Here is a 12,686-nt window from a genome sequence, read left to right on the forward strand (position 1 = left end):
AATTTAGAACAGAATATTGTAAATATTATTCAGTATTAAACATACATACATATTAAATTAAATATAATTGTATACCATACAATAATTATTTAAATAATTATATGCTGCACATACTAACAGACACATTGTTTTCTCCGCCCTTACAAATTAAACACATTACACCAGATTTACAGGAAAAATCAATAATCTGATAAAATCTAAATAAACCTAATCGAGAATACATTATATCATAAAGCATAAGAAAACAGACATATAGACATACACATGAATCGGATTGAATTCTTCTTTTTTTAATAAATATATCACAGTGGTAAGGCATTCGAAATAAAATAGAGTTTCAACAACAATTACCTCCTTCCAGAAAACTCGAATTGAATTCTTCTTTTTATTTTTTTAAGAATAGGTTGCAAAATTTGGGCGGGATTTTTTTTAGGTGGAATTTGGGCAGTACCTTGCGCGCTAAGGAGTAGTACGATGGGGAAAGGGTGAAAAAATTCCCCCCCCCCCTTAAACAGCACTTTGAAGGAGATAATGCCCTTGGTCCAAGTATGCATTCAATGTTAAGTCTAATAAATGCGGTTCAGTATTAATTAACAAGTTAATAATTCAGTGAGATCAAGTGAGCTGAATGCCTAGCTAGAAGCCGCTTCAGTTCAAGTGGAATTAATGATATTAATCCACAGCTTACTCTTGACTGAACCCGTAGGGTCACACAAATAGTACGTAAACGGATCAAGTATTTAATGGCATTAAATACTCCATCTATGGATATTCGGAATCGACGGATCTTGGTTTCAGTGGGAGCTGAGATCGTCACAAGCAAGAAATGAATACTCCGGAAACGATGATATTGCCGGAAACGGAAATATGGATCGTATCGGAAATATAAATATTATCCAAGCCGTAGATGTTACCGGAAACGGAAACATGGTACGTATCGGAAAATATTATCGGAAATGGAAATATTGCCGGAATCGGAAATATTGCCGGAAACGGAAATATTGTCAGAATCGGAAATATTATCGGAATCGGAAAATAATTCCGGAAACGGAAATATTAAATATTTGTTCGAAACGGAAATTAATTCCGGAATCGGAAATATTAAATATTGTTCGTATCGGAAATGAATTCCGAAATCGGGAATTTAATCGGAAGCGTATCGTACGAATTAGCATCGGACGAGGCTCGCTAGACGAAGGCCCAGCACGAAGCCAGGCCGTCGCCCAGCAAGCCACACGCATCACCAACACACGCCAAGCCTCGACCAGGCCCAGCGCAAGCCAGGCCCAGCCAAGGCCTTGGGCGCGCGCGCGGACAAAGGCAGCGGGCATGGGCCTAGGCGCTGTGCGCTCAGCGTGGGCCGCAAGGCCTGCGCGGGTGTACGGTACTCGTGCGATGCTCGTGTGCGAATCCTAAAGCTATCGGGATTCGATAAAAGATTAAATCCTAAACCTATTAGATAAAGTTTATTTAATAAGAGTCCTAGCAGGATTCTAATTAAATTAATTCGTATCCTAATAGGATTCCAGTTCCTTTTCCATACCTCTATAAATAGGTGCCTAAGGTCATAATTTATAAAAATAATTGAAGTATTCTAAAGGTAAGATTTTGAAGAAAAATCAGCCACTCTCTTGCCCCTAACCAGCCGAAAATCTATACTACCTTAAGGGCGATTCTAGTTGGTCAATCTTAAGGCGGATCCGGACGTGCTGTGGACTATCTACGGAGGGACGACACTTGGAGTCCTAAAGACTTGTTCTTGTTCGGTTCGGGCGCAGCTAGGGAGGGCACGCAACAAAGTGTATGCATCTAAACTATGCTAAATGATTATGTGTAAATAATATGCTTTCCTGGCTTTATGGTTTTTCCGCATGATTTATGTTTTGTCATATGAATCATAACCTATCTGTGGTATCACGAGCCTCTTATTATTTTCATAATCTAAATTGCATAAACATGGTTAAATATTACAAATTTGCAAGGAATTAAAAGGGGTGATTAATTTTCGTAATTGTTAATTAATTGCAAATTGCGTTTATTTAATTATATGTACGTAGTTTTTCGGCAGTTTCTTCGTTACTCATCCAAATTCTTATAGATATATAAGAAGTTTAGTGGGAGTACGTAAAACTTAATTGGTCCTATGTGTATCACACACATATCTCTCCATTGTGAAATAACATTCAAATGCTAATGACTTAGAGTTGAAATTATTCATTAATGATGGACCATGACGAAACTTAGTACAAACTGGGTATTAAGATCTATTTACAAAGATCTTATGATATTGTTTTGGATTAAGTAATGGCATTTACTAAATCAAACACGAAATACTCCATTGGAGATATTCGACCCATGTGAATAAATCTAAGTAAAATATGTTTGAACTATGTATAAGCGTTTACTAAGTTAAACATCAAAGGATCTAAGTAAGATTCTTAACCTATATTATATGTCAAAGAATTTAGCTGGATTTAGTATCTACTGAACTAGATGAGCTAAAGTTACATGAATAGAATTCAATTGGGAATTATTCTGCAAAAGAATTTATCATGTATGATATGATATGAGGATCGCCAAAAACGTATCGTATGACTTTAGGCATGACGAACATATACCAATCTCTATTGATCTAAGTGAAGATCAACTAGATTGAGATCAAGAATACTTATGGTACTTGAAAAGGTACATAGGAATAGTTCTTGATTCAAGGAAATAAAGATATGCTAAATATTGATGCTACACGCATAAACACTGGTAAAGGATCAAAGCAAGATCCCTTTGGAGTTAACCATTGGCAAGGACGAGCTATAGAGCATCGTGTTTTGAAATGGCAACATGGATCGGAGACCATGAGTTGTTGCGTGGGAAATTAAATATTAATTTCTATGTTCTAAGATACAGCTGGAAAGTCTTCCACATATCTGTGAACTGCTTGGATAAGTAAATCCAAACAAAGCATCACTAGCAACCTATACAGTTGAAGTAAAAGTACTTATTGCCTAAGAAGCAATAAAATAGAGTTGTTTATATTAATGAGTTCTTCATTGAACTTGGGAAGATCACATGTATGTTGACTTAATGGTTCTTCGTTGCAAAATGCGTAGAACCACTATTGTAGTAAGAAAGACTAGATCACATAATAAACAAACTCAAAAGATCTTATCATCATATCTCGAATATTATTCGATGAAAAGGATATTAAGATTAGCAAAGCATGATAACTAAACCTATGCAACAAGTGAGAAACAACACTCATATTGTGGCACTGGAAATCAAGCATAGTTTTGAATTCCACTAATTGTTTTAAAGATGGGTTCGAGGCCCATGGTTGTAAAACATTGGGGTTGAACATTTATCATATATGAAATGTATATTCATATTCCATTTAATCTTGGTTTAGTATTAAATGATGAGTCCCTTTAATTTGACGAAATATTCAAGATAGACTGTCAGGACCAGTCCTGTGACTAAGAAATGTCTATCAAGTGAACTTGAATGTCAAAGGTTGAAAATGGTCCCTGGTCGGAGTTTTCTATAAAAATTGGACGCATAGGAAACGTTAGACGACTAGAATGCAAGATGACTAGTAGTTCTGTTTCTTGAACTATGTGGACATGGCAATGTCATAATCATTTGCATAGATACTTACTTTGGGAAGACTAGTATCGGACAGACCTATGAAACTTTACTGTAAGAGATGAAAATCTGTCATAAGTAAATTTCATTAAAATTATTAGACACTAAATCCTCAATACCTGAGTGAGTTGAGATTACTTGTTTGAGAACTGGTTGCTTAGACGTTGACCAACCGTCGCACCGTAAAAGGAGGCTATAAAGGCAACGCTCAGGGAATCACCTATCAAACGAAGTCTAATCTCAAGATCGCAAGATTGGGATTGTCCTCCCATAAATCGGGATGAGATGCTTAAAAGTTGTACAAGGCCACTCGGAGAGCTAGAAACTGTAAAATGCATGGCCGTGCTCGGATGCATCATAGGCTATGATTATCTGTTTATTGATCAGTTAAACTCTGAAACCGAGAAACACCTTTGGACATAATAAGGATGACAACTCTTACCTTATGTTCAAGAGCAAGCATCGAGCGACAAAGGAATTAGGAAATGCACACTTGTCCCTAAGGACAAGTAGGAGACTGAAGGAGATAATGCCCTTGGTCCAAGTATGCATTCAATGTTAAGTCTAATAAATGCGGTTCAGTATTAATTAACAAGTTAATAATTCAGTGAGATCAAGTGAGCTGAATGCCTAGCTAGAGGCCGCTTCAGTTCAAGTGGAATTAATGATATTAATCCACAGCTTACTCTTGACTGAACCCGTAGGGTCACACAAATAGTACGTAAACGGATCAAGTATTTAATGGCATTAAATACTCCATCTATGGATATTCGGAATCAACGGATCTTGGTTTCAGTGGGAGCTGAGATCGCCACAAGCAAGAAATGAATACTCCGGAAACGATGATATTGCCGGAAACGGAAATATGGATCGTATCGGAAATATAAATATTATCCAAGCCGTAGATGTTACCGGAAACGGAAACATGGTACGTATCGGAAAATATTATCGGAAATGGAAATATTGCCGGAATCGGAAATATTGCCGGAAACGGAAATATTGTCAGAATCAGAAATATTATCGGAATCGGAAAATAATTCCGGAAACGGAAATATTAAATATTTGTTCGAAACGGAAATTAATTCCGGAATCGGAAATATTAAATATTGTTCGTATCGGAAATGAATTCCGGAATCGGGAATTTAATCGGAAGCGTATCGTACGAATTAGCATCGGACGAGGCTCGCTAGACGAAGGCCCAGCACGAAGCCAGGCCGTCGCCCAGCAAGCCACACGCATCACCAACACACGCCAAGCCTCGACCAGGCCCAGCGCAAGCCAGGCCCAGCCAAGGCCTTGGGCGCGCGCGCGGACAAAGGCAGCGGGCATGGGCCGAGGCGCTGTGCGCTCAGCGTGGGCCGCAAGGCCTGCGCGGGTGTACGGTACTCGTGCGATGCTCATGTGCGAATCCTAAAGCTATCGGGATTTGATAAAAGATTAAATCCTAAACCTATTAGATAAAGTTTATTTAATAGAGTCCTAGCAGGATTCTAATTAAACTAATTAGTATCCTAATAGGATTATGATTCATTTTCCATACCTCTATAAATAGGAGCCTAGGGTCATAATTTATAGATACAATTGAAGTATTCTAAAGGTAAGATTTTGAAGAAAAAATCAGCCACTCTCTTGCCCCTAATCAGCCGAAATCTATACTACCTTAAGGGCGATTCTAGTTGGTCAAGCTTATGGCGGATCCGGACGTGTTGTGGACTATCTACGGAGGGACGACACTTGGAGTCCTAAAGACTTGTTCTTGTTCGGTTCGGGCGCAGCTAGGGAGGGCACGCAACAAAGTGTATGCATCTAAACTATGCTAAATGATTATGTGTAAATAATATGCTTTCCTGGCTTTATGGTTTTTCCGCATGATTTATGTTTTGTCATATGAATCATAACATATCACACTTCCCCCTCTAAAATGAAAATTTTCACCCTGACACGTCCTTCCCTGATTGCATGTCAAGTCCAGTCATGTTACCCCCAGGTTAATTGTATGCTCTCCCGTAGTAAGTGAAAAGAAAAAAAAAATTGAGGAAACAAATTGATTTTTGTAGGAATTGACCCTAGTCCTCAACATCCGAAATATGCTTTACATAAGGCTTTGCTACCTGCAAGCCAAGATTTTCTCATTGACATATTTACCAGCATTTAAGTATACATAGTTGTTATTATTATTATTATTATAGTTTTTTTTGTATCTTGGGGAATTTTACATTCTACTTCTCAACAGTTATATAATTTGCCTACTTACAAACACTATCTTTTGTTAATTTAAACTACGAAGTATTCTTTTAAGCTTAGGGTGAGTTTATCCATCAGGCTCAACCCCAAATTTCAGACTCTGTCACGTCAGTTTTCCCTAAACTTTACCTATTTTTTCTTTATTCAGACTCACACAAGACTCTTCCTATTTTTATACATTATACACAGACTTACCTCAAACTCAACTAAACTCATAAAAAAATAATATATAATTAAGTAGGATAAAGTGTGATGATATGATTTAATTTGGTTGAAGAAAAGAATAGAGTCTTAAGTGAGTCTTAAATTTTCAAACTCACCTCTAGACAGTATAGTCTTTTACAGAGTACCATATTATATAAAGAGTCTAACTCGAGATTCCTTTCCAGATTAGGAATAAACTCACCCTTAATTACGACTCTCTATTTTTAACGTCACCTCATAAGTTTGTTTATATTCCATCCGTCTCATTTTACTTGTCATTTTATGTGAGTTTTTTTTAGTTAAAGATGAAAGTAAAATGAACTGAATGCTCCTGAACTGAACTGAACTGAACTAAACTGAATGCTCCTGAACTGAACTGAACTGAACGGAACTGAATTATCAAATAAGTCCTGAAACTGAAATTAAGCCAAAAAGAACATAGCCTAAAGCGGGGAAGATTCATATACTTCATATAAAAGAGAATTGAAAGTTTTGGCCTAAAACCCATTGGAACAGTGCTCTCTTTTCAGAAAATTCCTTCCAACTCCCTCCAGCTGTCAACCTGCCATTCCACCATTTTTGTTTCTCAAGACAAACAGTGAAACAGCCCCTTCCATCTCCTTCCCTGCTAACCAACCTCTAGCTGCCCACCAGTATCCCACCATACCCCCTCTCCTCTCCATGTTGCTCAACAACACAGCAACAAAGCCATAACCCTTCACCATCGTCATCAACAACAACTACAACAGCTACTCAACATCGCGAAACAACAACACAAATACCAGCCTTAAAACTGTAGATGAGAAACAGAGCAAAAAGAAGAGCATTTATGTTTGGTCGAACTGAATTGAGTTCGATAGAACCCAAAATTTAGAAAAGTTCCTCCCAAAGTTAGGTCCGACCGAAACTCGATTAGGTTCGATCGAACCTGTTCTACACTCAAATCGGTACGGATTAATGAAAGCCCGTAGCTGTCATGTAGTTACGGCCTTATTTTTTGCTTGCGGCGTTCTTCGACTGCCACCGTACAACCTCGAATAATGTCAAGCAGCGAGAGAAAATCAAGAAGCCACAATTGATTGAAGAGGAGGGCGAAAGAGATCATACAGGCACGATGATGATGATCGTTGATGATGGATGATGGATGATGGTTAATGATGGAGATGATGATGATGATGATGATGATGATGATGATGATGATGTGCGGAGACGAGAGCTGCGGGAACAAAAAGTAGAACAAAGGTCTGATGTTCTTTTGGGGGTGTTTACCTCTGTATTTTCCTTCTCCCCTTTTTCTTTTCTCCTTTTTAATCTCTTTTCATGTACTTTTTACTTTTGGAAAAATTACATTAAATAATCCAACCTTTTGCCGATTTTCCATTAATAATCCAACTTTTCGATTATTATCTAATAATCCAACCTTTGTACCCCATTAACTTTTATTATACCCAATCGGTAAAAGAACCGGTACAGCAGGTAACCTGTCCCACGTGGCATGCAACTGTTCGTTGCTAGTTTTTTTTTAATTAAAATCGTCAATTTATCCCAATTTTCCTTCTTACTTATTTCTCTCTTCTTCTCCATTTCATGTGTTCAACCATTAATTACTTCTATTCTCTCTCCTCCACAACACTACACCCCCGAGAAACCAGCCCGCCTCTACTGCCCCTGGCTCGAAAGCTTAGGAAGCCGCCAACCTTCTTCAACTCTACACATCGGCCAACACCGCCATTAACATCGCTCCCTATTCTCTTCGTCCCCTGCTTCGTGAAAACAACCAGAACCCAAGTTCTAGTTTTGGAACTCCTTGTTCAAAAATTCCGGTTATCATCATCCTTTGGGTAATAACATCTTTGATTTCATGTTCTACAAAGGTATTGGACGGATTGGCAATTATTAAGGAATCAAATTATTTGCAAGTGATTATTAAGGAATCCAATTATTAAGGAATCAAATTATTTGCAATTGATAGTACCAAATTGATGAGAAATATGAGATTGAGCTTAATTTGATTAATCAGTGAGACCAATTCTTTTTCTTTTTTTTCGATTTTTATTTTGGTGATGTTAATATGTGATTATGGCGTTGATGGTGTTGAACTGTTGATGCATTAGAATTTATGTTACAACAATCAAATACAATTTATGAATCGTTTTTTTATCTTTTCTTTGTTCCTTATTCAGAATATGTCAGATTTTGAGAAGGAGAAAAATGAGATGGTAATGGTGGTGGTTGTGATGAATGATGATGGAAATGGTTGCCTCCGTTCTTCAGGCGACTTTGTTTATGGAGGATAGATGAGGGTTAATTAGTTTGGGAAGAAATGATTTTTTTCTTCTTTTTAAAATAAAGTAAAAGTGTTAGACTCATTTTCCCGGTTACAGGTCGTTTAGGTGCAACAAAAGTAAATGGGGTATAAAGGTTAGATTATTAGATAATAATCGAAAGGTTGGATTATTAATGGAAAATCGGCAAAAGGTTGGATTATTTAAAGTAATTTTTCCTTTACTTTTTTCCATTTGTCCTCTTTTATTTAATTACTAGTATTGAAGCCCGTGCGATGCACGGGTTTGTCAATTTTCATACATATCATCGTATAGAAATAGGTATTTTATAAATTATAAGTATAATAGAAAGTAGAATTCTATTGTATGCTTAATAATAGTTATTATGATTTAAATTTATGATATGAATTAATCCAAATATTGAAGGTTTAATATAAATAAAACTCTATTACATATTTGATAATTATCTAGGCATAGAGTGTTTTATAGTATTACGAATATGCATAATCTCTATAACGAATATGCATAAGTATGTAATTGTATAGAATGAAGAATTGTATAGAATGGTCACATAAACTCTATTAAGGATATGCATACGTATGCAATTGTATAGAATGAAGAATTGTAATTATATCTACTTTTCTTCGTTGACTATTCTATCCACTCCCAATGGTATTTTGTCTTTGTGAAAATTCACTATTTGTAATTCTATCTTATTTTTTTAAATAGGATAATTGTATTTTTTTCTGTTATTTACTTAGTACTTTATCTTTTTTATTCTTAGTAAAATTTATCTCTTATTATCTTTTATTAGGTGCTTATTTATCTATTTTTATTTTAATAATCTGAAATATATTATTCAGAGATTTGATGACATGGAAATAACGCATGCCCATCCAAAATAGTCCGCTATACTACGTATCAAAACTAAACAACGCTTTCTAATACATATGAACCTAATACAAAACACAAATACGATAACTACTCAAGACATAGGCATTTAAGTTTATAGACATAGCAAAATCATGATTGACAAAAAATGTGTGATATGCCAATAGCCCATAAAGAGATTTATGAGAACAAAGCATATAAACTTAGACGACATGGTTAGCAAGATGTGTCACAGAAAAACCATCAAAGAAACAACACAACATATCAACTGTTTCCCACGAATCAGAATTCACACCTTAAGCTTCATCCTCTCATGTTCTGAAACAATAAACAGACACCCAAAAATAACAACACTGGATAATAATCTCATCTGTCCCCGGGGTATAATTAACACCACATTGCGTCACATTGCATATTTTATCACAAAAACGTAGAAAGGAAGTAGGATAAATTCCCATCAAAAGCTTATATGTATATATATAAAAAGGTTGAAGAGAAGTAGGATAAATTTTAGTTGGAATCTATCTTATCATATTATCTATCATCTTATCTTATTAAGTGGTCAATCATGGCAAGACTCTAATATTCTTTATTTAATTAATTAATAAGTTAATAACATGTGATGACGTGGAAATCCTACGTGGACGCTCTAAATGTTCTCCAAAAAACTCTCCTTTATATATATATACTAGTTTTGAAGCCCGTGCGATGCACGGGTTTCGTTTTATTTGTTCTTTTTTAGTAACGGTTTTGTATTTATGTTATTAGGTTTTGTTACGGTGAATGGATGGTATTTTTTTTTTTGGAAGACAATCATCTTTAACGACAATCTAATTACGACGGGTCAAAAATCCCGTCGCAAAAGCCTTTTGCGACGGGGCTAACAAGCAAACAATGACGGGAATAACCGTCGCAAATGTCTTTTACGACGGGTTTACGACGGATTTACGACAGGATTTCTATTAACGACGGCCCCCTTTTATGACGGGTTCGCGACAGAAAATCCCGTCGTTAATCAACGATTATTGGTCTTTCGCGACGGGATTTCCCGTCGTTAATAGTACAATTTCTTGTAGTGGGATCAGTAACTATTAACAATAATAATAATTAAGTTCATTTGGAAGATAAAAATGACACACATGCATTAAGTAGATCTAAATTCATTTTAACTTAATTTATTTCCTATGTTTGGTTTAGTGGCAATAGATTAAATTAAAATAAATTTGTCCATAATTGGATTAATGGGTTAAATGAAATGGTGCATAATAACTGAGCAAAAGTGAACCTATTACGACAACTAAATAATTGAGCAAAAGTCTAGTCTAGACTAAACTAAAGTACTTGTTATTTTTTTAAGTGTGATAAAGACTTCAGCAACTTCCGATCTATTTCTCCACAATCAAAATGTAGTCGTCTCTATCTCTTCAATCATCTTCCCCAATCACAACCAGATCAAATCTCACCTTCGATTTCCCATCAGTTTCAGCTAGACCTCTCAATCTCAATGTCAATGTTGTCCCCTGCAATAATTTAGATAAGAAAACTAAATAAATAATAACATCATAAATAATATATTTAATTAACTCTACAGAAGAAGGAAAAAATATGTACCATTGGTCTTCTATTTCGATAGAATCTCCAACTTCATTCACAACCATACCAACGACATCTAAAAAGAGAAAAAAAACAACAAAGGAAAAAAAGACAAAGTATTTGGCAAAATTATTTGACAATAACTCAAATAAACTTTAGTACGGAATAAATAACAAAATCATACATACCAGGAAGTGAGTAGTTTTTAACAAACTTATTCAAGTGTACTGTAATTGTACACAATCAAATCGATGCATTGGCAACGGCCCTAACAACAGTATTTTGAAAAAATTGTATCATTATCTTGTTGTCGCCAACAATACGGTATTGTTCCTTATTAGGTTGGACCGAAAAATATCTGATTGTATAGATTTTTCCCTCATAATTTTGGACAGAAGCTAGTGATGGACAAAATTGGATTTAATAGAGGCATGCACATAATCACCCTGCAGTTAAATTATAACAGTTAATTTAAAAAGTGCGTTGTAAAATCATAAAGTAAATATTAGAAGAATTATATACCTCTTCGTCGATGAGGACCATGTCCAAACTAATTAAACTATTTTGTTTGCGGAAGTTCACCACATCAATCAAGCGCGAAACACGAACTTTAATTTTCCAGTCGTTCCTACTGGAATTTAAATCATGGATCAAAGAAGTAGCCATTGATAACCAAACTTAAAAGTGAAAGATGTGATTGTGTATGAGTTATGAATTGAACAATACGACCAATTTATAGGATTTCATCAATTATAAATTTGAATATGATTAGAACTTCCAATTTATATCTTAAAGAATTGTAGTGTATTAGTATACGTTTATCTACGTTTATCTTAAACGTTTAGGTTATATCTAAGGTTTTTTTTTTTTTTAATTATTAAAACTTAGATATATATTGAGTAGGATTATTAGGAATTTTTGTTTTTTGAACTCTTCCCATCAAACGTTTATCTACATTTATCTAATACTAAGTTTTTTTTTTTTTTTTTAATTAAAACTTAGATTGAGTAGGATTATTAGGACTTTTTGTTTTTTGGACTCTTCCCATCAAACGTTTATCTACGTTTATCAAATACGTTTAACGTTTTTTTAAAAAAAAAAAATTTAAAACTTAGATATATATCCACGTGGCATCTACTTAATTATATACGTGGCACTTGAATTTTTTAATTCAAAAATAAATAAGAAATCTTCTTTTTAATTGGCCGAGAGCATTACTAATCCTACGTGGCGCTCTAATATCTCAGCAAAAGTGCCTCCTTTATATATGTATATTAGATTTTAATTAGCTTGTACTCCGTAGTATTTATATCCTATATTTGGTAATGAGTTCATGACCAACCTAAGTACATAGTTAGACAATTTTTAGGGTTCTTTATTGGTTTAGTTTAGAGAGAGAAAGTTTGTGGTCCTCACATGCTTATTCACACACTATTATTTCAAGTAACTAAAAAATAAAAATTTACCTACCCATTTGCTTTTTATTATAACCAATTCTTAATAAGTTTTTTCCATTATATAGGTATGACAATCTCACCTCTCACTTTTGTGAATTTTCTTCATGATGCAACGTAAAATAATATACATAATCTTAAGATTTGTATATAAAAGTTATAATTAAGTATAAACATTAACTTATCATCCTTAATAACCGACAAGCTAAAGTTGACTTTTTGTCTAAAAATGGGAAATCTCTTATTGACTTCTACGTTAACTTGAGAAATGAAATAACTAGAGTATCTGTGACTCCCTCCTTATTTAAAAGATTGCCTTCCTGCCAATTGTGCTTTCTTAAGTTTTGGTTGTTTGTAATTGAGAAAAGACAAAAGT

General features: G+C 34.9%; 1 long non-coding RNA gene across 1 annotated transcript; it reads right to left on the reverse strand.

Annotated features, from left to right (window-relative positions):
- Positions 1 to 10,556: 10,556 nt before the first annotated feature.
- Positions 10,557 to 11,268, reverse strand: LOC130466782 (uncharacterized). Its single transcript, XR_008926933.1, has 3 exons — positions 11,045 to 11,268; positions 10,875 to 10,932; positions 10,557 to 10,783 (listed from the first exon to the last, which is right to left on the reverse strand). It is a non-coding gene; the product is annotated as an uncharacterized lncRNA (long non-coding RNA).
- Between the last annotated feature and the right edge of the window lie 1,418 nt (positions 11,269 to 12,686).

This window comes from Spinacia oleracea, chromosome 2 (assembly GCF_020520425.1).
Source record: "Spinacia oleracea cultivar Varoflay chromosome 2, BTI_SOV_V1, whole genome shotgun sequence".
NCBI classification, from domain to species: Eukaryota; Viridiplantae; Streptophyta; class Magnoliopsida; order Caryophyllales; family Amaranthaceae; genus Spinacia; species Spinacia oleracea.